This window comes from Schistocerca cancellata, chromosome 2, assembly GCF_023864275.1.
Source record: "Schistocerca cancellata isolate TAMUIC-IGC-003103 chromosome 2, iqSchCanc2.1, whole genome shotgun sequence".
Classification (NCBI taxonomy): Eukaryota; Metazoa; Arthropoda; class Insecta; order Orthoptera; family Acrididae; genus Schistocerca; species Schistocerca cancellata.
The window spans coordinates 740,208,245-740,235,501 of NC_064627.1; the positions used below are offsets into that span (position 1 = coordinate 740,208,245).

The 27,257-nt window shown below is 37.4% G+C and overlaps 1 long non-coding RNA gene across 1 annotated transcript in view; it reads right to left on the reverse strand.

Annotated features, from left to right (window-relative positions):
- Positions 1-12,787: 12,787 nt before the first annotated feature.
- The window catches only part of LOC126162540 (uncharacterized), a 63,240-nt gene continuing 48,770 nt past the window's right edge, over positions 12,788-27,257 (reverse strand). The window contains exon 3 of the long non-coding RNA XR_007535084.1: positions 12,788-12,839. This is a non-coding gene — a long non-coding RNA (uncharacterized LOC126162540). The remainder of the gene's footprint in view (positions 12,840-27,257) is intronic.

The following is a 27,257-nucleotide window of genomic DNA, read 5'->3' on the forward strand; positions in this document are numbered from 1 at the left end:
AGCTGGTTCTGCTTTAGTGCCAGTGATGGCTGTGTGTGTGTTAGGAGGAGGCCAGTCGAGGGCCTCAACCAATGCCTCTGCGTGCTAGACATACTAGAGCTGTGGCCCGGGGAGTGATTTTGCATGACAGCAGGACAGCTCTTGTGGTCATCCCACACATACTAACTGCAAATTTGTACATCAATCAGGTGACTTGACCTGTTGTGCTGCCATTCGTGTACAGCACTCCGGGGGTGTTTTCCAATAGGATAACACAACATCCTCTACATAGTGTCGTCATGTTGCCTTGTTCTGCTCGATCACCAGATCTGTCGCCATTCAAGCACATAATGGACATCATCGGGCAACTCCAGCATCATCCGCAAAAAACATTAATTGCCCCTGTATTCACCGAACAAGTGCAGCTGGCATGGAACTTTATCCCATAAACTGACATCCAGAATCTGTACAATACAATGCATGTATGTCTGCATGCACAAGAAGAAGGGACCGGTTGGTAGGACATGTTATGAGGCATCAGGGGATCACAAATTTAGCATTGTATCGCAGTGTGGAGGGTAAAAATCGTAGAGGGAGACCACGAGATGAATAAACTAAGCAGATTCAGAAGGATGTAGGTTGCAGTAGGTACAGGGAGATGATGAAGCTTGCACAGGATAGGCTAGCATGGAGAGCTGCATCAAACCAGTCTCAGGACTGAAGACAACAACAACAACAACAACAACAATACATTAAGTATTTTTTTGATGTTGTGGTTTTTTTCCAGTCAGTGTAGAAACTATGAAACAAAAAAGTGGAAAATGTTATTGGTGTGGCTTTGCGTTTATTTGTATAATTTTATTTACAGGTAATCAGCATAAATATGCTCCCTTCATCTTACTAGATACTGAGTGCAGTAGGTATAGGATCATAGAGAAACAGAACTATATGTGGATTAGGAAAGGAAAGTGATTGGCAGTCAAGCATAGAAGGTATTTCCTGTGTTATCTGTGCACACACCATATTACTGTGGCATCAACAGCTGTGCTATTCAGTCCACTTATGTATTTCCCATTCATGTACATTACTGAGTTCATCTTGCAGGATAATAACAGATTTTTCATTTTTCAGTGCAGTTTTACTGCCAGTTTCAGGCATTCTGTTTTGTCAAATGAAAACTCTGCTGAGAGGTACCATGTCAAAAAATGACAGCAGAGCAAAACAGGTACATTATTGGTGGCAAGTGTCTGCATCTGACTGTTAATGGGACCTGAAGAAACAGAGTGATATGATAAAGGCTTAACCAGACACATTCTCTGGCTGGCTGCAGGTAATTGTTGCCGTGGTAGCAGTGAACAAAGCAACTAACAGTCAAATCAGTTTGTTATTCTGATGAGGGTATAGGTCTGATGCCTGTGTGAGGTACTCCTCCAAAATTTCCAGCTAATGTAAAAAAAATCAAACATGTTTTAAGAACGGGTTGGTTCAGATGATAATTGGAAAGGTCTTTCTTCATGCACAGTGGCACCTTTCCTGAGAACTGTCTCTCAAATTTATTTGTCCAAAGTAAGTGACTGCAGTAAGTGTGTGGAGTTTTCATGCCATGTTTGTCTTGTTGAATGATGAGAGTAGGGAGAAGGCTAAATTACCTTGTCAACATACCCATTCAACAGATGGATCACTATTAACTCGCTTAACCAGCCTTGTCACACTCTGGATCCCATGGTGGGACAAATCATGCAATGACAAGACTGTGTGCTGACAAAAGTTCCTTCTCAGAAATGGGCGTGTGTTATGTATGAACATCAGAATATAACATTACATTTTAGTGAGGCATCTGAATACAATGAATACAGATGGACATATTAGTCAACTACAATATTATTACACCTGGGGGTGAGGGTGCTTATTGTGAATTTTTGTTAGATGTCTATCCTGAGAGCTGTACATCACTGAAACGTCATCAATATAGACAGAAGTCAAGATCGCATGTGACTTTGTTCATAAAACACTGGAAGGCTTATGCAGCATTGCATAATCCAAAAGGTATCGTAGTGAACTGAAATAGGATGAATGGAGTACATGTGGCAGTTTTAGGTATGTCTTCCAAAACAATGAGTATTTGGTAGAAAGCGTGTACCAACTCCGTTGTTGAGAGGACACGTTTACCATGCATACAGAATGATAAATATCCACCATACAGAACAGGATATCAATCGGAGAGCACCATCTGTTGGTCTTCTTTGGAACTGCACGGGCAGGCAATGTCCAACAGTTGAGATCCCTCTTCCAAGCTTAAAAGGAAATTCAATCTTTGATTTATTAGGTGGCAGTCAAAGAGGTTAAACATGAATCGGTGGTTAGAGTACAATGTATTATTGAGTTCTGCACAATGTATTATTGAGTTTTGGCAGTCACCAAAAATGTTGCAGTTTTGGTATGAATGTGTTATTAATATTTAATGCATACACACACACTTGAATACAGTACTTTTAGTGCATATTGATTGCTACCAAATGGAAAATGTAGTTATCTGCAAGGAAGCTACAAAGTACTTGAGACATACTGTTTATACTAAAGCTGCACTTATAATGTACACACCATATTGTTCATCTTTTTTACGTAGTAATGAACAGTTGGAAAATGGGAAAAGTAGAGTATCACAGCATTTGAGATATAGTGCCATACAAAGATGTTGAAAATGAGATGGATGGGTAAGGTAATAAACAAGGACTTTCTACACAGTATGTGTGAAGAAGAGGAACATATGAAGAACACTGACAAGAAGGCATGGAATGATAGGATATGTGTTAAGATATCAGAGAGCTGTAGAAAGTAAAAACTATAGACGATGGGAGAGATCTGAATACATCCCACAAATAACTGAGGATATTGGGTGAAACTGCTGCTCTGAAATAAGGAAGTTGGCACATTAGAGGAAGTTGTGATTTGTGTCAAACCAGTCAGAAGACTGGTAAAAAAAAAATATTGTAAACTTGAAGTTTTGAATGGAGGAGGGAAAATAGGATAGTTCAAGGGAAAACTGACACACAGTTTTGCAATTTTATGGAAGTCCTCCTCTCATCCACTCCTCTCCTCCTCCATCTCATTCACTGTGACAAAACCCCTCACCACAGGACAATATAGAGTGTGTATTTGTGTTTGTTAAGTCAGTCAGTTCTGAGAAGGGAAATTTTCCGACAGCTTAGCAATGATTTCAATATTGTTTATGTGTTGCTAAAGATACATTAACTGGAATTGCCTTTATGCCATTTCTTTTTCTAAACAAACAATTTTTTCATATTAAAGATGAAGTCAAAGGAGATGTTCTGTGCCATGGTAGATAAATGGAAAATGTACTTTGTTTGAAGCAGCCCACCTGATGTGCTCCATTAGAATATTTCATACACATTAAGTGTACTGAATTCATGTAATGTCCTCAAGCACTATCCTCTTTCAAGATGCTTTGTGAGGTTCTTGAGAATGTTGTCTATTTTGCTCGATGGAGTACTATTTTCACAGAACACCTTGAATATTACAAAGTAAGTGCTATAGGTTTCACCTCTTCCTGTGAGATGGAAAATTTGCCAGTAAGACATGTCAGCAGCTATTGCTTTGAGAAAGAGAGAATTTTTATGTTACCTTATATAGCGGTCAGCAGATCATGTAGGCTGTGAATAAATCAGAGTTTCCAGCTGGCTGACAGCCAGTTGTCTTCAGTACTACTGTAAGAAGCCACAAGCAATTTGAATAAAACCAGCCAGGGGACGTAAAGTTACTGTTAGTGTTCTCTGAGGAGATATACGTAGTACTGTCATGGGATGCTATAAGAAAATGGACACATTCTTTTAATGAAAAAGAGTGACTTGGTTTTACCACTGTCATTTATCACCTCTGGAAATGATTTTTTAATATGAAAATATACAGAGTTCTGCTATGGTATAAAATCAATGTTAACCCTTTCGTGAGCCGTGGGAAACATGCTTCCCACTACAGTGAACTCGCCCCTAGTCCCATGGGATTCACAGTTCCCGCCTCTGTATGGAACTGCCACCTAGTGAACAGTATAGGGCACTACTTTCCAACTGGAAGTTCCCACCGTTTCTGCTGTACCGTTGCGCAGAGGCTTTGTATGGCTGAGTGTTGCTCAGTGGAGGAGCTGTTTGCATGACATTTTGTGATTTTTTCCTCAAAGTTATAGTATAAGGTAAATACTTTTTGTTTTGCTACAGTTTCTTATTAATTGGTGTTCCTTGATTGTTGTAAAATGTGTTTTACTTACAGTGTGGGGCCTCACTGTCAGTAACACAAGTGCAAGTGAATAAGACCCTTTGGGCAGTGGGTTGCTCTCCTGCCCAGTGAGTACCTTTGATGCTTTTAGTTTGCTGTGAACAACTGTCTAGTGTACAATTCAATTTATTAGCGTCCTTTTAGTACATCATCAAAATGACATAGGACTTGTCAATAAACATTACAATTTAAAATACATGTAAATGAAAATTTATAATTGAATTTACTTTTCACTTAGACATTACAATTTTAATAGAACTATAAGAACATTAACATAAAAATATACAAGTAGGATAACAATGTACAAAAAAAAGCTAGTGATTCTCACATCAAAGATTATTTCCATTCTTACATTAACACTGTTTCACACTTTCATAGAAACAGCAAGTATTTAAATGTGAGCAATTACACATATTTATTATGTCAGGGAAATATTAACTGTGCTTTTATTGTCAACGATTCATAAACTCTTCAATACTGTAAAAACTATTGCTCAAAAACAGGTTTTTTAATTCTCTTTTAAATATGTGCAGTTTTGGTATTATTTTTAGTTCTTTGGGGAGAGCACTGTAGAGGATTTTGGGTTGGTATAGTACACTTTTGTGATACATAGCTGTTTTATGAATTTCTCTGTGGAAGTCATTCCTATTCCTTGTTTCGTAGTTGTGAAATTCTCTGTTTAATGTAGAAAATTCCTCGTGTTCTTTTAAGAAACATATGCTTTCATATATGTATAAGGATGGTAGTGTCATGATTTTTAATTCTTTGAAAGCATGCCTACAAGAGTCTCTATATCCTATACCTTTTATTATTCTGACTGCCTTCTTTTGTAGTCTAAATGAATGTTTTGTTAGACTGATGTTCCCCCAAAACTGTACACCGTATCTTAATAAACTGTGCATGAATGAAAAAGAAACACATAACACTGTTTTAATATTACATGAGCTTTTCAGCATTCTAAGTATATAACATGTTTTGTTCAGTGATATAACATGCTTTTCCCATCTTAAGTGTTGATCAAACCATACTCCCAAGAATTTAGTGTATGATGCTTGTTCAATCTTACACTTGCCCAGTTCTACTTTAAGGTTAGTTTTTATTTTATTTGTAATATGTCTGAAGTTGATCCACATTGTTTTTTTGGCATTCACAATGAGCCTGTTTTTATTAAACCATCTGTCTGCTTCGTCTGTTGCTAATGTGACTTTTTCCTGTAAGTCAGCTTCATTATTTGCTTTAACAAACAAACTTGTATCATCAGCAAACAGTACTGCCTCTGCTTCAGATAGTTGATTTGGTAGGTCATTGATAAATATTAAAAACAGTAATGGGCCCTAATACAGATCCCTGGGGTACTCCGTACAAAACTCTCTCGAATTTTGATGTTCTATCTTCATGGCTTATCTGCACCTTCTGATACCTGTCCGACAGATATGATTCAAACCATTTGTGGGCAACTCCACGTATCCCATAGGCACATAACTTCCTAAGCAGTAACGTATGGTCGATGACACCAATGGCCTTTGATGTCTAAAAACAATCCACAGTTTAATTACTTTCTATTTATGGAATTTAGAACAAGTTGCAAAAAATTGAAGATAGCTGTTTCAGTTGATTTATTTTTATGGAAACCATTTTGCGCATTAACCAATATTCTATTCTTAATAAGAAATTTGTATAGTCTATGATACATTATCCTTTCTATTATTTTTGAGAAACCTGACAACATTGATAAAGGCCTAAAGTTACTAATATCATATTTATCACCATTCCTGTAAAGCAGCTTTATAGTTGACATTTTAAGTTTTGATGGAAACACCCCTGTCTTAAAAGATTCATTTATAATTTCAGTGAGATGTGAGGCTATGTTTCTTGCACTTTGCTTAATGACTTTGTCAGGAATCCCATCACACCCACATGACATTTTATATTTTAACTTATTTATAGCATTTAGTACCTCTGATTCAGTTACTGGATAAAGGAACATTGTCATGTCATTCATGGGGATTTTTACCTTGCTATTGGAATTGCATTTAGTTTTAATTAAATTTATGGCTATATTTGTGAAATGTTTGTTAAATATGTTGGCAATCTGAAGTGGGTCCTTAACAGTTTTACCTCCACTTTTAATGACAAAGCTGTTAACTTTTCTTTTGTGTCTACCTATATTTTTATTTATTACCTCCCAAGTTGACTTCATTTTGTTGTTACCTTTCTCAATATATGAATCATTATCAAGCTTCTTAGCTGCAATTATTACTTTCTTGTACAGGCCTCTATAACATTTCACATGTGCTTTCAGTGCTACATTCTTCCTGGCTGATTTATTTAACTTTCTGAGAGTGTCTGATGACTTTCTAATCCCCTGTGTAACCCATGTTTTGGTTTTATGTTTAGTTTTGACTCTTTTTATAGGAAAGGCAACATTGAAGCAGTGTTTATAGCTTTCAAGGAATGAGTCAAACTTTGTGTTGACATCACCACTTGATTCACTACCCCAGTTATCATTTTCCAGAATGTAATTAAAAATTCTTATGCTGTCATCATTTATAAATCTCCTTTCTCTGTAACTGTTATTGATAACAGGGTCCTTGTAAGATGTGACATTTAAACTCAATTTGATATCCTTGTGATCCGAGAAACCAGTGTCAATTACTTCAGTGTTATATTCACACTTGTCCTTGCTTATAAATACTTGATCTATTATAGTTTCAGACATATTTCCGCATCTGGTAACTTCATTTACAGTTGCCATCATATTATGACACAAAAACAGATTGCACAGTTGCTGTAGTTTACTGCAATCATTCTTAAAGTTAACATTAAAATCACCAAGAACAATTACATTATGTTTAAGTTCATTCAGTAGTCCCTCAAGGTTTTCCATAAAAATGGCAAAGTTGCCCAATGGTGATCGGTACAAATACACAATAGTAATTTTAATTTGGTCAGCTCACATATACTGTATTCAAAATCTTTTTCTATGCATTTTAGTTTACATTTAATTTCTTTTGATTCTACCCCTGTCCTAATATAAATGCATGTCCCACCCCCTTTATGGTTGATTCTACAAAATTTGCTAATCATTTCAAAATCTGGAATAATTATGCTAGATGCTTGCATTTCTTTTACCCAGTGCTCACTTATGTATAGTATGTTAATGTCTTTTAGATAGTCAGTTAATAGAACTTCTATTTCAGCTAATTTACTTTCTACTCCCTGCACATTTTGGTATACAACTGTTAAAGTTTCATGTAGTGGATTTGCTGCACTATTTACCTTTGTACTTTCTTGTTGGTGACACTGTAAAGATTCTGCCTTTTCTTCTTCTTCGAATTGCGAAGATCCCATAAAAAATAGTCACTACGCACAGCAGCTCTTCTTATCCTGAGGCTCTTCCTTTGAGATGTCTGCAGAGCAGCTGATGAGTTTCTGGATCTAGTAGAATGGTTCTTGGCTGTTGGTGTGGTTGCAGTCCTAGTTACAAGTGAGCGTGAGGCATGAAGAGTGTCAAATGTGCTGACAGCTTCATCCTTGGAGGTTTCAGATGCACATGAGTTTACACTAGGTTTGTAGGCTTTCTCATCTGAAGAAATTGTTTCCTCTTCAACTCTGATGGATGTTCCTGACATTTCTGCTGGTACCCCATATTCTACCACTCCTTCAGATACTGGTACCGGTATGTTAGGTATCTCTCTCATCTTAGGTGTTTCCTTGCAAATTTCCATTTGCTCAGTTACTGCTATGGTGAGGACACCAGGCAGTTTGAGTTGATTATTGAGATTGTTCATTGTTTTCATAATTTGAGCACAGACATACAGTTGTCCTGCTCTAGTTAGGAGATGGCCGTTGTTTATGAAATGTTGTTTTCTGAAATCTAGCTGGACAAATGTTGAATTTGAGTAGCACTTTGTTATTTTGTGAAGCAGTCTGTTAGTTTTTTTGATTTCTTCGTTAACACGAGATTTCTTAAAGAAATCATATGGAATGCTGGTTACCATCACATGTACATTTTTGAGCTTTTCTAGCGTCTCTCTTAGTGCTCGTCTTGCTGATAATACATCATTGCAGTGGACATCTACTCCGCCCCCTAGGATTAGAACACAATCATTTTTCTTTATCTTGATACTCAGATTTTCGCAGTTATTGACGATCTCTTTCAGTGGAGCATCAGGTTTTATTACGCTAGTAACACTGCATCCTGAGTTATATAGGGTTTCTGCCAGTCTTTTTCCGTGACTGTCGGCAAGTATATATACAGTAAAAGCATTATTTGTTGTGCTCAAGTCTTCCAAAGTTTTGCAGTCTATTATATGATCTTCTTTCTTTTCACAGTCTCCATTTGGCTTGTATCTTCATGAAGTGTTTCGATCAACATCACTCTGCCCTTCGCATTTCAGTACAAGAATTTCTTCAAGGAAATTCCACAACTCAACAGACATGAAAGGGAAACAGTAGTTGACAAGGGAGTGAGACAGTGTTGTTGACTATTCCTGGTGTTATGCAATACATACATTGAACAAGTAGTAAAATAAACCAAGGATAAATGTTGAAAGTGTATTAAAGTTTATGTAGGAGAAGTAAAAAACTTTAAGGTTTGCTAATGACATTGTGATTCTACCAGAGACAACTAAGGATTTGGAAGATTAATTGAGCAGACTAGATAATATCTTGGAAATAGTTCATGAGATGAACATCAACAAAATAAAACCACAGTAATGGAATGGAGTTGATTTAAATCAGAAATTGCTAAGAGAATTAGATTAGGAAATGAGCTCTAAAAATATTCACTTAGGTTAGCTATTTGTGCAGCAAAATAACTGATGATAGGCAAAGTAGAGGATATAAAATGCAGACACAATAGCAGAAGAGAATTTCTGGAAAAGAGAAATTCAGTATAAATTTAAGCGTCAGGAAGGACTCATCAGTTTGGTAATGGAAGCAAGTGTTTGTGTTTGTGTGTGCAGGTGGGTGGCGACAGAATGGATAAAAACTGTAGAGGGAGAAGAAGGTTTGGCTACAGCAAGCAGGTTCAAATGGGTGTAGGTTACAGTGGTTATGCAGTCATGTATTTATCTGCTTGTTCTATGAAAACATTATCTGCCAGAAAAATAGTATCTCAGCATGGTCTATGCCAATGACATGACACTAATAACAGGTGAAAATTTACAAAGTATTCAAAATTATAGTGAAAAATAATTGAGGTGATTTATTACTTGTATCTAGTAACCATCTGCCCATAAAAAAAAAGAACTTTATGTCATTCTCAAACAACTAAGTCTGTGAAACTATTTGGAATTACAACTGATAAAAGGCTTTGTGGGACTGACAAATAAATTACTTAAGCAGCAAACTAAGAACAGTACTATTCTTGCTACATAAATTAAGGCAAAATATCAGTAGAAAACTTATTATGGATTCTTCCACTCTCACCTACACTGGGGAAATGCATCAGAGTCAGCTCACATTTTACAGTGGTAGAAGAAAGTTATTAGATCTTTTCTAGATTTGCCTCCCAGAGAGACTTGCAGAACTCAGTTCAAATCACTTTACATAATTACAGTCCCAAGCCTTTATATCCATAGTTCATTAATTTATGCCAAAGAAGATTTACACAAATTTAGAATAAGAAATATGGTTAATTTGCAAAGTACAAGAAGTAGTCACAAGATAAATTAGCTCTACTCCAGAATTTTTCACAAACACGCACACACACACGCACACACACACACACACACAGATATATATATATACATTAATGTTATGTGAGCCTCACTGCCCTTTTTTTTAAACTAATTTGTGTCTGATTTCCTGCCCTTTTTTTTTAAACTAATTTGTGTCTGATTTCATTCTGAGAAGCTCAGTAATGTGTGAATACCGTAAATGTAAATTTGATTCAAAAAGTACTTGAAGTGAAATGAAGCGCAGCTGGGCAGCGACAAACTCTTTAGTGCACAATTCCCCCAGTGATAGTAGTTGTGAATCTTTGAGTATGGACTCTAAAAAAAAAAAAAAAAAGACAATTGATTTATAAAAAAAAAAAAAGATAACTGTTAATCTGTATCTTGTGGAAAGAGGACGTGTTGCTAGCCCGTTGCTCAGAACATATTGTTTCATTTAATGAAAATTGATATTTTAGTGATAAAACCAAGTAAAGTACGCGTAAGAGTTGCCAGACATTTATGTATACAAATTTTCTGGAAGTGAAGAATAGAAATATCTTGTTTTTGGAAAAGGAGGTGAACTTCATTGTCATTGCCATCTATCAATCAACAGAATTGTAAGTGTACAAAGTTCACTAAAATACAGGGAAAAAAAATGAAGCATGACAACACACACACTAAAGCCATAAACACACGAGCCTGAATTTGTTCAACAAACTACCAAAAATAGCACACTTGATTCTGTTACAAAGGTTTTAAAAATTTTAGAAACTTGCCTAAAAGAGTATGACTGTTACTCAGTGGACAAGTTGATGGAGATTGAGATACACGAATTTTGCTTGGAGTAACTGTAACTATTTGTAAATGTGCTTATATATACAATTCATTATATTTAAGCTTTTATATATGTGTACAAACCTGTATTATTTACTGTATTTATTGACAAGGCAAATTGTGTGAAAACACACTAAACAGCTGACAATAAACGTTCTAAACATCAAACATTCTAAATTATTAGCTATCTGTGACAGCCCATTCAATGGAAGACCTGCAATGTGTGGCAAAACATTTGCAAAGCATCAATCTAAACTGTCAAGGCATGTGGATAGTGATGACTGCATATAGCCTTTCATGTTTTTATTGTATAAAATCATTAAAATATTGTACAAATCATGCTGTAAAGAATAAAGAACAGCAGAAATGGTATAATATTTCTTCAAATTTCCAAAATTTTTAATATATTTAATAAAGAACATCTTACAGTTGAGGACTGATGTACAAAATGGTTAATTGTTATTCTCATTCAGTCTATAGTATAAGGAATTGTTAGAACAATTGATTTAAACATCTATCTTGGAATTTAGTTTTTGCTAATTAGTGACATCATAAATAAAACTATATGCAGTATACTTTGAAACAAAATAATATATAATTGTGTAATGATATATTTCTGACAGGTATTTTATTGTGTACAGACAAAATACTAATTTGAATATTGTATGATACATTTCCAACTAAGTTAGAAACTTACAATTGGCTGCTACTCAAATATATGATAGTCAAATTTATCAGATGAAGCTTTCACAAAAGTAATTTAAAAAAATAGTATTCATCTATCTTCTGAATATCAGAAAAATGCAAAAAAAGTCTGTTTAAAATAAACTGTTTACACAGATTATGCTGTGAATAATGGCCCTTCCTCACAAAACATGCCCATACTCCCTGAACAACACAATCCAAAGAACAGCGAAATAGTTGAGTTTTTAAGTTATCTGTTCAGTAAGCAAAACTGGAACATTATTTACAATAGATTATCTGTTCAGTAGGCAAAACTGGAACATTATTTACAATAGATTATTAAATGAATTTTATTGTATTATATCTAATTCCAAATGCAGTACTGGGATGAGAAGCACTTTTGAAACTGAACTGAAATCCTCAATTGAATGAAATTCAATTTATTTTGATTCCTTGTGTCTAGCCTGAAAGAGAGAAACATGTATGATAATTACTGTAATTCTTTAGTGTATGTATTATACAGTTTCATACTAAGTGTATGAATATAATTTTAATAACTCCTTAGTATAAGGTGTCTAACTAATGCTTTTTTAAATTACTTTTTATTTATTTTTTCGCCAGTCATTTTATTATAAGGTAAACACTCGGTATCTGTTGCAACTTTCCAGTAAAGAAGGGCATATGTTTACTTGCATTGTGGTATCATCCAAATACCACATGCTATTTTTATGTAATCAATAACGAACATTAACTATTGTTATATATCTCGTAAAAGTGGTGCTTATTACATGTTCTTGACATGTTATGAAAAAGCTACTCTCAATGAAAAAATAGTTCTGTTGCTGTACTTCATCAAAGTTTTTTGTAATCATTTCATTGAAATTGCAGTTCTGAAATATAAAAATATCCAAGTACAGACAGACATAAGTTTGGAGGATGTCTTGAACAGAAGTTTCTAATAACTATCTGCATACATACTTTCTTTAGCATATTCTATTATGAGTTTGTAAAGAGAGAGCAAAAGATATGGAGTAGGAGTAAGAAACAAGACAGTCCACTACCAAAAACTACAGTATTTGTTTAAATTTTCAGTTGTTTATTTTTGTTTAAAACTGCCCTTTGACTTCAAGGTAATTAATCGCATGCCCATTGCAGTAATGTCATGTATCTGGTTTTACATAATGAGCTGGCCAACTTATAGATATATGAACTTACTGGTAATTTTTGTTGCAAGTGTTTCTTAAGATTCATTTACTGCAGTAGGAGAGTAATCTGTGTTACTGCTTCCTAGGACAATTTTCCTCATAATAGCATACAGCCCACCTCCTAAGACGAGCATGATTACTCCAACAATAACTATGATGGCCCATGCTGGTATGGCTGTACCCTCTGAAACAGAAATACTATGTTCACTATTGAAAGATTAAAAATCGAAAAACAACACACACATATAGTCTTGATATTACTTGGGATCCAATTTCTAGTATGAATTACTGATACTCAAAGCTGGTATTCCTGTGAATCAGAAACAAAATGTACTGAGAACTAGGAAGATGCTTTAGTGATACTAAATAAAGTAAAATTCCAAAGCTTGGGTTCAGTTGCACTCCACAGTTCTGTACTAGGATGATGCTGTTGGAGATAGTACACCTTTGCATTCATCTGACCTCCCCCATCCCCTCACAGACATTAAAATTCAACTGAGGCTTGGAAAAATTTTGAGGATCATCCAGGGGTGCAGTCACAGGCCTGTGGATTTGTGGTCTGACAGCCAGTAACACACACTTAAAACTGACAACAAACCTTATGTTTGCCGTTATGGTGATAGGCAGACTGCTGTAAAAGCTTTAACCACTGTCTGAAAAGAAATGACAAAAATTGCTGTAATGAGAGGAGAAGTGCTCTCACACTCAACTTTCAGAGTTGGAGCTTGTGCAGTAGGAATCTCAGGATCCTATTTAGGAGAGAGACAAATAGCTGTTGATCTCTTCTCACTTCGTTGTGTTTCAGGAAGATCATGTAATATAATGTGAGTTACATAAAGACCATAAGAGGAGGTGAAAATATGGATTATGACATCACTGCTGTCATATATTAGTAATACAGTGCAGGAGGATTTGAAACTACTATTACAGTAGACAATATTTTGCTTGTAAATAGTGTGTATTAACTTTTTAATGACCTAGCACTTTGCCCCCAGGATTGTTCGCATATGCAACACATGTATATCATACATCTTATACTCTTCCCTCTTCATATCCACCTCTTCCTCACCCCATCTCTCTGTTCATCTCATCCTCCCACCATCTCCTCATCCCCTCTCTCTGCTCATTTTCTCCTTCACCCTCTGTCTGTCCATCTTCTCCTCCCCTTCTCTCTGTCATCTCCTCCTCTTCTCTCTGTCATCTCCTCCTCCCCCTCTTTTTCTGTCCTTGTGCTTCTCCCCCCCCCCTCTCTCTGTCCATGTCCTACTGCCCCTACCACTCTGTCATTTTGTCTTGCCCCTGTCACTATCCATCTCCTTCTCCCTCCTTCCAACCCTATACATCTCTTCTTCTCCCCCCCCCCCCCCCAATTGTACATATGTCTTCCTCCCCCTCTCTGTGACTTTCTCCTCCTTCCCCCTCTCTTTGTTCATCCCTTCCTTTCCTACTCCCTTCCTATCCAACCCCTCCTGCCCCTCTCTCTGTCCTTACCCTCTTCTATCCATCTCTGCCGTCACCCAGCCATGCCCAACTACACATGTAGTCCCAGTAAAACAGCTCGATAAACAGGCTGGTACTACTACAACAAGGAGCTAATTGTGCGGGGCAGCCTGCATGACGGGGGCTGGAAGAATCTTTTGCCCCTGATGTGTAGGCTGTTTTGCAAACCAAGGGCAGCCTATATGGTAGGGATTTTAAAAAATGCATTTTTCCTCCATCTCTCTGCTCCTACTGAAGATAGGAGGTTATAAGCTCCACAGTGAATTAGTGAGATATAAACAATTTAAATGCATTCCTGACTTGCAGTCTAACTAGCTTACTTCCTGTAAGTGACAACATGAACACATAATGTAGGGACCTCACAATTGATTGTATGGGATCTGTATATGATGGTTAATCTTTTACATAAATACTTTCAGATTTTTGGCCTTTTTCTAGTTTTGATTGATGAATACAAAAAATACTCGATTACTTACATAATGAGTACTACATCTACAGTAATTGTTCACAATCATTCAGCCTTTTACTGTCTGCAGAATTTAGGATCACAGATCATCAATCAGTTGTCGAGAGCAAAATATAATTGATCATTAAGGGGGCAAATCAGGTAAAAGTGAGAAGGATTAAAAATGCACCACTGACCACACAAAAGTGATAATAGCTTTTGTGGAGAGAAAGGAACAAAAAAAATGCAGGGAGAAATTAATAGTGAACAGAACAACAGGGAAGGCAGTGATTTGTACAAGAGGACATGGGTGGACTGAAGGGATGATAAAGCATGTGAGCACAAAAAGTATAGGGTAATTAGTAACAAAGTAATGGAATAGACAAATGAATTATATACAGTTTGAAGCAAAAGAATGCTGAAAGGCAAGTATGAGCTTTATTACTACAGAAATTGGTGTACTTAAATAGTTGTTAATTAACCTCTTTAAAAACATAGTTGTACTGTGGAGATCTCTAAAAGATGGGATTACACACAGTACATCTTATTATGATACAATAAAACTGGTAGCATACTACAAGCACACTACAATATCTGGAAATTGTGCTTTATTTCTATTGAACTTTTTGATACTAGATTAAGTTGTCAAAGAAGAAAGACTACTGAACTTAGGAGGTGAGGCTCAGCATTACTTTACACATAAGGCAAGCTTAGTGGTTGCAGTAACATAATGTATGATCCTCAGTTTGACAACTTTTCCTGGTGCAGGTAGACCACAAGCTACAGTACAAATTAGATTTACTCTACCTGCTCACATCTTTTATGAAACCGAGAACTGATCTTATATAGGCAACAGAAAATTAAGATCAACTCCACAAAGATTTAACCAAAACTTATCAAATTATAATAGTTTGTGGAATGAAAAATCATTTGGCTGAGTATAGTATTATCCATTTAAGATGTAAGAATATACGCAGCTTTTTATGTATGTATGTAAAGGCAAATACTCAGGAAAATATTTGGACCCAAGATTCAAGATGGTATCTGGATGCGCAAAAGCTCTGAAGAACTGTACTCAAGGACTGAAAAGTTTCATGCCAGTTGCACAGAAAAGATGATTGAAATTCTACACACATTTAGCAAGACTGGATGCCTCTAGAATGACCAAGAAAATCTTCCTCATCATCAAAGGAACTCGCCAAACCAGGGCACGCTGGCTAACAGAAACCCAAAATGGCCTCACTGAGCTCAGTATTGACCCACTGGAAACCACACAGGCTGCATACAGACAGAAAATCAACTCTCATAAGTTCACAACCAAAACCCTGATGGAAAATAATCTGAAATTGAAAAACGCATGAACACAAGAAAGAAGACAGGCCCATAGTGAAAGGATGAGGAAGTTTTGGGAAGAAAAGAAGAACAAGAAAGCTAAGAAGACCAGTGCTAACTAATGGTTCCATGTGCTCCTTGGAAGGTGAAACAAATAAATAAATAAATAATAATAATATAAAATTCTTTTTCATTGATGTTTTGTGGTTCTACATCCAGCTCTGTGTCAGCTCTACTTTAAAGTGAGTTAACATGAAGTTGAGCATCCTCCTTTTGAGCTACAAAATATCGTACTGGTATTGTGTTGTTGGTGTGAAGATGTCATTTTCCTTATTTCTAGAAATGTAAAGTATTGAGGAATTGATGTTTCTGCTCCTTGCCTCTTCATTTATTGAGAGTTGCAAGAACTGTGGAAATGTAAGTAATACAGTTTGTATTTTGCACTGTTTGGTTAAAAAGGGGCATTCTGATTCTCAAACTTCTTTACTGTATATCTGTGATATCTTCATTATTCTCCTCAAATATTATGAGACTAATTCAATAATTGGCTTTGGAATGGAAGTTGGTTGGATTACATCTTTATTCTCACATGACTTGTCATGCAAAATCATTATATCAAGACAATGGTGATGCATCAGTTGTGTTTTACTTATTTTATGGCTTACTTTAGTTTTTGCATTCAAACAACACAGAAAATAACAGATATACACATTTAGATAATAATATCAGCTTGTACAGTTTGATTTACAGTGATATTTAGATTCACAATGTTGAAAATTTGGAAATAATTAAAGAATTTTGATATGTGAACTCATCAGCCATGAGTTCTTCTGCACTATACTAACACTAAATTTTTAAAAAGTTTTTATGCTTGATTCTTCAAATATTGTAAATTTTTACACCTATGCGAGAGACAACTATTCTCAAGTACTTTGTCACTGATATGGTGGTTTATAATCTGTTCTGTGTCTTTTTCAAAGGACTTTCCTACAAATACTTGGGGATTCTGACTTCAAAAATTGAGTGTTTTATATGTTGCTGTGGTTGTTATCTTCAGTCTGAAGACTGGTTTGATGCAGCTCTCCACAGTACTGGATCCTGTGCAAGCTTCTTCATCTCAGAATAACTACGGCAACCTACATCCATATGAATTTGCAGTTTTTCTATTCTTCTGTAAATAATTCATGTCAGTATTTTTCAACCATGATATATTAAAACTCATAGTTCAGTAATACTTACAAACGTCAGCACCTGCTTTATTTGGAATTAAAATAACTACTTCTTTAAGTCTGAAGGTATTTTGCGTGTCTCATACACCATGCACAAAAGATGAAATAGTTTTATCCTGTCTGGCTCTCCCAAGGATATCAATAGTTGTGAGGCAATTTTGTCTACTTCAGGGGCCTTATTTGGACTTAGATCTTTCATTGCTCTGTCAGATTCTTCTGGCACTATCATACCTCCAACATCATCTCCCTCCACTCCATCTTCCACTTCTACAATACTGCCACCAAGTTCACTTGTCTTTTATAGCCCCTCCATATACAGAGTGTACATAAAGTCCGGGAACACTTTCAATTATTTATTGCACAAGAACTAAACATGGTACAGATGTCATACATATTGCATTTTGAAGAGGAACTGTGAAAGTTTATTTTGCAAACATTTGATATGCGAACCATGAGTGACCCGGCAGACGTCAGTACGGTAATGGAATTCTTGCCATACCTGTCCCAGCATGTCATCATCGACTTGACAATTGCTTCTCATATTCTCTCTGGAGCTCTGCTACCTGTTCTGCTACATCACATACACCAGATCTTTAATGTGTCCCCACAGAAAAAAGTCACAAATTACCTGACTACGCTGTGGTAGTATACATGGAAAAAAGCTTTCAGTGTTTCTCTTTAAAATTATGCATGTATGATATCTGTACAATGTTTGGTTCTTGTGCAATAAATAATTGAATGTGTTCCTGGACTTTACGTACACCCTTCCACATTTCAATTTTTCTTTTTTTTTCCATATGAGCTCTTGATATTAATACAGTTGCTTCTCTTTTCTCCAAATATGTCTTTAATCTGCCAATAGACAGTGTCTATCTTTTCCCTAGTAACATATTTTTCTATATCCTTATATATGTCCACTGGCCATTCATGCTTTGTCATTTTGCGCTTTCTGTAATCTCATTTTTTAGATGACTGTATTTCCTCTCACCTGCTTCATTTGATGCATTTTTATATTTCTTCTTTTATCACTTAAATTCAATATCTACTGTGATATACAAGGATTTCTAGGCCCTGTCTATTTACCTATTTGATTCTATGCTGTATTCACTGTTTTGTGTCTCAAAGCTACCCATCCATCTTCTACTGTGTTACTTTCATCTGTTTCAGTAAATCATTGTGTATTGTTCCCACTGAAACTTGCATCTTGCTTCTTCAGTTTATCCAGGTCTAATTCCTTAACTTCCTGTCTTTTTGCATTTATTCTCTTTTAATCCACAGTTGTAACCAATAAATTATGATCAGAGTCTACATCTGCCCCTAGAAATGTCTTACAGTTTAAAATCTGGTTCCAAAATCTCTATCTTACCATTGTATAATCAATATGAAAACCTTCCAGTGTCTCTTGGCCTCTTCCGTGTATACAACCTACTTCCATGATTTTTAAATCAGGTGGTGGCGATAATTAACTTGGATTCTGTGCAAGATTCTACCAGCCAGCTTCCCCTTTCTTTCCCCCAGTCCATGTTCTCGTACTATTTTTCCTTCTCTTCATTTTCCAACTAATGAATTCCAAATGTCAAATCACAGTTTAAATTTTCCTATGTTTTAAGTATCTGAATAATTTCTTTTACCTCATCATACAGTCTTTCAATCTCTCCATGATTTGAGGAGCTAGTTTGTAAATAAACTTGGCACTAGTGTGGTCGGCGTTGGTTTCATGTCTATCGTGGCTGTATGATAATATGTCCACTATGCTGTTCACTGTAACTCACCCACTTTCCTCTTTTTTTTATTTATTGCACATATCTCTTCTTACCCCTACTCTCTCAGTCCATCTCCTCCCCCCTCCCTCAATCTGTCTCCTCCTACCCCTCTCTCTGACCACCTCCCCTCCCCACACACTCTGTCCATCTTTTACTCCCCCCTCTGTCCACCTCCTCATCCTTGTCCTACTCCTGTTACTACTACTACTTCTACTACTACTATTACTCCTCCTCTTCTCTCTATGTCCATTTCCTCCTTCCTCCATTGTCTCTGTCCATCTCCCCTCCACCCACTTTCTGCCCATCTCTTCCTCCCCCTCTTTCTCTCTCTCTCTCTCTCTCTTTCTTTCTCCACCTCCTCCTTCCCTCCCCCCCCACCTCTCTGGCTGTCACCTCATCTTCCCCATCTATGTCCATCTCATCCTCGACCTTTATCTGCCCATTTCTACCTACCCCTATCTCTGTCCAACTCCTACCCCTCTCTCTCTGTCTGCCCATCTCCTCCTCCACCCTCTCTCTCTGTGTATCTCCTTTCCTCCATCCCCCTCTCTCTGTCCATCTCCTTTCCCCCTCCCCCTCTCTCTGTCTGCCAACCCTAATTGGAACTAGGTGGTTCTTACCTCCACAGTACTTCTTTCCAACAATAAGTGTTATAGTTTGTTTGAAACTGATACATTGGTTCAGGAGGAGATGTGGAACATAACACATTAACACATTCATACATACAGCCTCCCTTTGCCCTCATGTGCATATGTCACATATACTCCACACACATGTATGTCTTTTTTTCCCACTATGTGACCCCCAGAGAGGATATTAAATTTATCTGTGGTATTCAGCTATTGTGACATGATCTTTGGTCTCTAAATACACTGGCAAAAGTTATTGTCCATTCTTATGACCTGAGTGACACAATAAGCAGCACAAATGAAAGATAAATAGCGTTTCATACTTTAATAGTGTTCCAAGTCAACCAAATACAGGACAGAAATACTGAAAGGTACTTTTAGAACAATTTTAGTTATCATCACCTTCTCATCCTCATTCCTATCCTTATTGATAGTAGAGATATCTTACAGCCACAACACTTCCACCTGCCTCCTCACACCTTTCCACTACCCCTCTCCATCGACCACCTGCCTCATAAACCTCCCCCTCCTCCCTCTTCTCTCTGTCCACCTCTTCTTCCCTCTTTCTCTGATCGTCTCCTCCCCTGTTTCTGTGTATCTCCTCGTCCCCACTCTCTTACCAGCTTGTGTTCCCCCCTCTCTCTTTCTATTTCCTCTTCCCCCACTCTCTTTCCATCTCCTCTTCCACCCTCTCTCTGTCCATCTCCTCGTCCCCCCGTTTCCATCCATTTGATCATCACACATCTACCTGTCTATCTCCTCCTTCTTCCTCTCTCTGTCCATCTCCTCATCCTTCACATCACTACTCATCTCCTCCTCCCCCTTCCCTCTGCTCAGCCATGCACATCTGCCTGTCTGCCACCTCAAATGCATTCTGATACTACCTGCATGATATGTTGATGCAGCAGAGATGTCAGGCAGTGCCAACCTTTTCACTCTTCCCCTGCTCCATATGGATTCTATCCAGACAATAAATGATATGTGTTGCAGGTCTAGTTGAAATCAATCTGGTTTAGGAGGAGATATGGAACATATACACACAAACACCCTGCAGCCATTTTTATACAATGAAGCACCAAAGAAGCTGTTTTAGTCATGCGTATTCAAATACAGACATACAGAAACAGGCAGGATATGGTGCTGCAGCTGGCAACATCTATATAGGACAACAAGTGTCTGGTGCAGTTGTTAGATCAGTTACTGCTGCTACAATGGCAGGTTATCAAGATTTAACTGAGTTTGAATGTGGTGCTACAGTCGGCACACAAGCGATGGGACACAGCATCTCTGAGGGAATGACGAAGTGGGAATTTTACCATATGACCAATTCACGAGTGTACTGTGAATATCAGGAATCTGGTGAAACATCAAATCTCCAACATTGCTTCGGCCTGAAAAAGATCCTGCAAGAACAGGACCAGTGATGACTGGAGAGAATTGTTCAGCATGACAGAAGAGCAACCTTTCAGCAAATTGCTGCAGATTTCAATGCTGAACCATCAACAAGTGTCAGCATATGACCATTCAACAAAACATCATCAATATGGGCTTTTGGAGCCAAAGGCCTACTCGTGTACTCTTGATGACTGCATGGTAGAATGCTTTACACCTCACCTGGGCCCACCAACACCAACATTGGACTGTTGATGACTGGAAACATGTTGCCTTGTTGGATGAGTCTCGTTTCAAATTGTATCGAGCAGGTGGAATTGTACGGGTATGTAGACAACCTCATGAATCCATGGACCCTGTATGTCAGCAGGGAACTGTTCAAGCAGGTGGAGGCTCTGCAATGGTGTGGGGCATGTGCAGTTGAAGTGCTATGGGACCCCTGATATGTCTAGGTATGACTTTGACAGGTGACATGCATGTAAGCATCCTGTCTGATTGTCTGATCACCTGCAACCATTCATGTCCATCGTGCTTCCCAATGGATTTGGACAATTCCAGCAGGACAATGCAACACCCCACATATCCAGAATTGATACAGAGCGGCTCCAGGAACACTCTTCTGAGTTTAAACACTTCCACTGGCCATCAGACTCCCTAGACATGAATGTTATTGAGCATATTTGGGATGCCTTGCAATGTGCTGTTCAAAAGAGATCTCCACCTCCTTGTTCTCTTACGGATTTATGGACAGGATTGCAGCATTCATGGTGTCAATTTCCTCCAGCACTACTTCAGACATTAGTCGACTCCATGCCATGTTGTGTTGCAGTGCTTCTGCATGCTCACGGGGGCTGTACATGACATTAGGCAGGTGTACCAGTTTCTTTGGCTCTTCTGTATGTATGTTTACAATTAGACCTACTCCTGCTTTATTCCTATTGATTTTGCATTCATAACACTGCAGTCCCCTGACCAGAAGTCCTTTTTCGTCCTGCCACTGAACCTAACAATTCTCACTGTATATAATTTGAATCTATCCTCTTTCATTTTCAAATTCTCTAACATACCTAGCCAATAAATAAATCTGACATTTCATACTCTGACCTGTGGAATGTCAGTTTTGTGGTTCCTCATGATGACATTCTCCTGAATAGTTCCTGCCTCGAGATCCAAATGGGGAGCTATTTTGCTTCTGGACTATTTTACCCAAGAGAATGCCATAATCATTTAACCATACATTATAGCTGCATGCCGTTCAAAAAATAATGATTCTAACAATAATGGAAATTGCAGGATAGAGTTATACATAAAATAATAGAAAGACAATCACTCACTTATAGTGCACTAATGAGGGGGCTTAGGTACATGTTACAGGAAACATTATTAACACCTGGATGTTTTTATTTTTGTTTATTTCATCTTCAAGCATTTTGACATGCCATTGATATTAATAGTTTGTACAAATTGAATAGTATATAATGGTACATACAATAATGAAGAAAACAGTTAAATAATGTAGATTTGTGTACAAACATACAATGAGTATATGTTAAAGTTTTAGATCCACCTTTGAACAGTAAAAAAAATCCTCTATGACACAGAAAGCCTTCTTTGAAAACCAGTTTTGTAGAACATTTCTAAAGGTTTTTAATGAGGTGTGTGTGCTGCTGGCAGCATTGCTTTGAACTGTTTTACTCCAAGGTATATATAGCTATTGTGAGTCTTGCTTAGTCATGTCAAAGACTGGTCAAACTTTTTCCTTCATGATGTGTATTATGACAATGGAATTATTTCCTTAATCTGTAGCTCTTGTGGTTTTCTTTTGTGTAGGCTAGGCAACTATGTGTAAATAATGATGGAACTATCATGACATCCAGTTTCTTGAAAAGTGCCCTATAAGATATGTTGTTTTTGAAAATACTCACTACACATCTGATAGGCTTTTTCTGCCATATAAAAACTCATTTTGTCACAGTGGAGCTGCTCCAAAGTAGTATGCAGTATACTATGTGGCTATGAAGAAATGTGTAATAGGAGATGAGCATCGTGTTTTCATTAAGACATGCTCTAAGTTTGTGGCAGGTATATGACTCTTGACAATTTAGTGCATATAGAAATTTGTGGAGGTTCCAAGTTAATTAGGAATCCAAGTGTACATGAAGGTGTTAAACAACATAAGTCATTATTGGTTTTGCATAAACCAAATATTACATTCTCAGTTTTATTTTGATTTACAGTTAATTTATTGTCCTTAGACCAGTTACTAGAAATTCTTATGTTGGTTTTGCTTTGTTCCTTTAGATCCTCTACTACATTTTGCAAAATACTGGGAAATGATGTACACTAATAAACACCTGTCAAGCCTATGAAATTTCAATAATAGAAACTAATGCTACTTTTCCATTGAATGGGGCAAGTGAACAATCTAAAATTACCAGATGGCTTGTTTCCCAAGGGGAGTGGTTGTCCACCTTTGCATTTATGCTCTACTGAGCACATTATAATTTTATCAAGGAAAAGAGGTGAAGGGAAAGGACTGTAGAGATTTAGGAAAAGGGGAAGAGTTTGAAAAAGTCACCCAGAACCCCGGGTCAGGGGAGACTTACCGGATGGGATGCGAAGGAAAGACTCCCATCTGGAATGAGAAGGAAAGATTGAGTCTTTCCTTCGCATCCCATCCAGTAAGTCTTACCTGACCTGGGGTTCTGGGTGACTTTCCTGAACTCTGCTCCTTTTCCTAAACCTCTCCAGTCTTTTTCCTTCCCCCCTCTTTCTTACCCTTCAACCCTTCTGCTGGAAGAAGGATTCACTGGCTCCGAAAGCTTACGTACCTAAAACCTTTTTTTATGTGTGTGTTCTCCTGCCACCACTTGGTGAGTACATTTTTTATCTATCCAATTACTGTTATATTGTTTTTTTATCATTACATTTCCAGAATATACATACAGTAGTCAAGGGTCTTACTATATTTACAGCTTCCGTTTCCACACTGCGTTATTCAAATGTTATTTTGTTGTTTTTAGTACCAATTTCTAACTTATCATTCAAAATACAGTCAAATCAGATATGGATTAAAGTAGAACTGTTTCACTATGGGTAACTTGCCTCGGCACTTATTTTTTCTAAATCACTTTTCTCTCTCACCAGAAAATTCTTGTCAAAATGTCCTTAGTACACATGTTCCAGCAGATGGTGCCACAGCTGTAATATTTATTATCATGCAACACTGCCCCATTATCTTTCATTTTCCAATTGCAATGGAAGTGGTTTCACCAGCCTACAGAACCTATTTACATGGCTTTATAGTAGGTAGGTTATTAATATGGATTGAAAACAATAAGGGTGCCAGTACAGTAATTAGAGGCACACCTCATTTAGGAATGCAGAACTCATATTATTAAAGAGTACCTTCTGCTTCCTATTGTCAAGATACGATTCTATACGGGTTAGTTCTGAATGCCATAGCACCTCAGTTTATCTATTAGAATCTGATGAATTGTAGTGTCATATGCCTTGCTAAGGTCAATGAGCAGAGCATCAACAGATGATTTTGCTTCAAAGGCTCTGAGTTTCATTGATACAACATTTCCAACAGTTTTCAGTGTTAGATGAATTTCCCTGAAGCCATACTGAGAGATTGTCAGTATTATGTTGCAGGTGAAATATTTGTAAATTTGTTGATACATGCGATTGTCAGCTATTTTCAAAATTATTGGTACAATAGACATAGGACAGTAGTTACCAATGCATGATTTGTCTCCTTTTTTATGTAGAAGAATAATTATTGTCATCTTTAAGTAGGCTGGGAAATAACAACTCACAAAAATCCAATTCATTAGTACACAGAGTGGTTGTTGTATAATGTCCACTATCTTTTTAGTAACAAAATTTGAAAGACCATACAAGTCGTCTAATTTTGAATTGCTGAATTTTGCTATAGCTGCTGCAACATCAGCAGTGGTGGATACATATGGAGGGTGCGCACTCCTGCCCCTTGTGTCCTTGTGGGGCCACTTGCATTGCCACTTGCCACCCGTGCCACTCCTGCCAATCAGCCCACACACTATTCGTTTGTTTCTTTCATCAGTTGACTTGACTGAATTGAGTTATCAAGTAGTTTTACTTCCATATGTAGCAAGCGCGTCTGCTTCATCGAATTTTATACGTTTCTGTCAAGCACATAGATAGCTAACACATACCTAAGAGAAAAGCCATGGCCATTCTAGTGACCTCGATATGTTACTCTGTCTGGCATTTGTTTGAGAAAAGTCGTGAATATTCTACTGTTTTCTTGTACAGAGAACCTTTGATATGTAGTGTTATGATATGGACTATTCACTGAATAGGAAGCTAGTTTACATTCAGAAGAAGAAATATTAAGACTGAAGAATGAATAAGTAAAAAATCCTAGTTGTAGCAAGTGCAATTGTGGAGATTAGTCAAGAGTGAGAGTGATCAGTTGATTGTGAAGACAAAGACATGGCGAGGTTGACACTGAAGGAGGATTGACTTAATGGTGTACCTCTGTTGAACACTCACCCTGAAATTTATTGTCCTATTGACGATGTAATTAATCAATTTGCCAGGAAGAATAGGTGCACAGAATTCATCATTTAAGGAAGAGAACCACAACTGTAACTTTTTTATGTATATATGTGTATAATCAGTTTAAATGAAACTCTTAAACTTTGCATGCGACTTGATTATTTTTTATTACGGTAAAAGTAAAGGTATCTAAAGATATCTTTAGTGCCCCCTCCTTGAGGTTTTTCTGTATCCACCATTGAACATCAGTGATAATAATTTGTGCCCACATGAATGGGGATGTTGCTGGTTTGTTGTGTGATATGAATGAATTCATTTTTTCTAAATGCTTATTACTGCTTGATTCATGGTTGCCATTTTGTTGAGTTGGGTGTCCTTTGTTACAAGAATTAATAAAGAAGTTGTTTATTTCATTGGGTGTGACAATGGTAGTGTCACGAGAGGCTCTATTAGTATTACCCAGTTCTGCTTTGATGATTCTCCAAGCAGTCTTGCATTTGTTTTGCAATTGCTAAATATAGTTATTATTTGCCAACAGTTTCTATTTTATAATTTATGATCTGTACCTTTCCTTTAGTTGAAGATACTGAAGTCTATCTTCTTCAGTGTTCTTTGATATATTGATGACCTGTGTTCTTAACTTTTGGGGTCATGTGTGAACCATCATTGTAAACTATGATTATTTTTGCTTGGTTTCCCCATATGTCTTTTTAATACTTTATGACAGCACTTATTAAACATATGAGAAACAATAGTGACAAAGTTGTCGAAAGCTTCATCACCATTTGTAAAATGGGACAGGTGTTGTGACTCGCCGATTATTCAAAGTGCCGCCGCGCAATTTCGCACGTCCTGTACGTGCAGCGCTGTCTGCCAGCCATGCAGCAGCGGCACCACCTAAGCGGCCAGCAGAGCGGCGGCCGCTAGACTGAGACTCAGTGTTTAATCGAATGCCGACTTGTACACAGGTGTACTTACTCAGTGACTTATATGTGTTGTTGTGTTGTCCGAAATATATGTGATAAATTTGAAGATTTAACAATTGGCGACGAGGTAGTGGATTTTTCCTTTTCACCGTTGACTCACAGGGTTCCATGGCTACTGTCGAGCAGCTCTTGCAAAATCTCCTTGAACAGCGAACACTTCTAACAGCGGCGATTCGCGATTTCGTCGCGGTGTCAAATGCGAGGCGTTTCTCGTCGTTGGCTGTACCTCCTTTTCCACCTTACGACGAGACGGTGGAAGACTGGTCTGATTATGAAAAACGTCTTCGACAGCACTTCTTGGCATTTCATGTCACGGACGAACAACCATGTAAATCTCTGTTTCTTTCCTGGATTTCACCTCAAATGTATCGGTTGTTGTCGCAATTGGCTCCTTTGAAGGATCCTGCGTCTTTGTCCTTTGCTGAAATGTGCTCACTTCTGTCTGTCTATTTTCAAAAGCAAACGCATGTGGTAGCCTCTCGTGTTGCCTTTTATCGTTGTTAAAAACAACCAAATCAATCCTATTGCGCTTGGGCTGCTGAACTTCATGGCCTCAGTCAAAAGTGTCAATTTGTTACTGACGTTCACAAAGAATCCTATGCCGATTCCATGGTACGGGATGCGATTATCCGGTCGGCACCCGACAAAGAAGTTCGGCAACGTGCCCTTCAGTTGGCAAATCCGACTCTAGATGAAGTTCTCTCCATTGCGCAGTCTTTTGAAATTTCTCGCGCCGCTGGGGCGCAAATAGAAGCGTGGGGTGACGTCGGGGAAATACAAC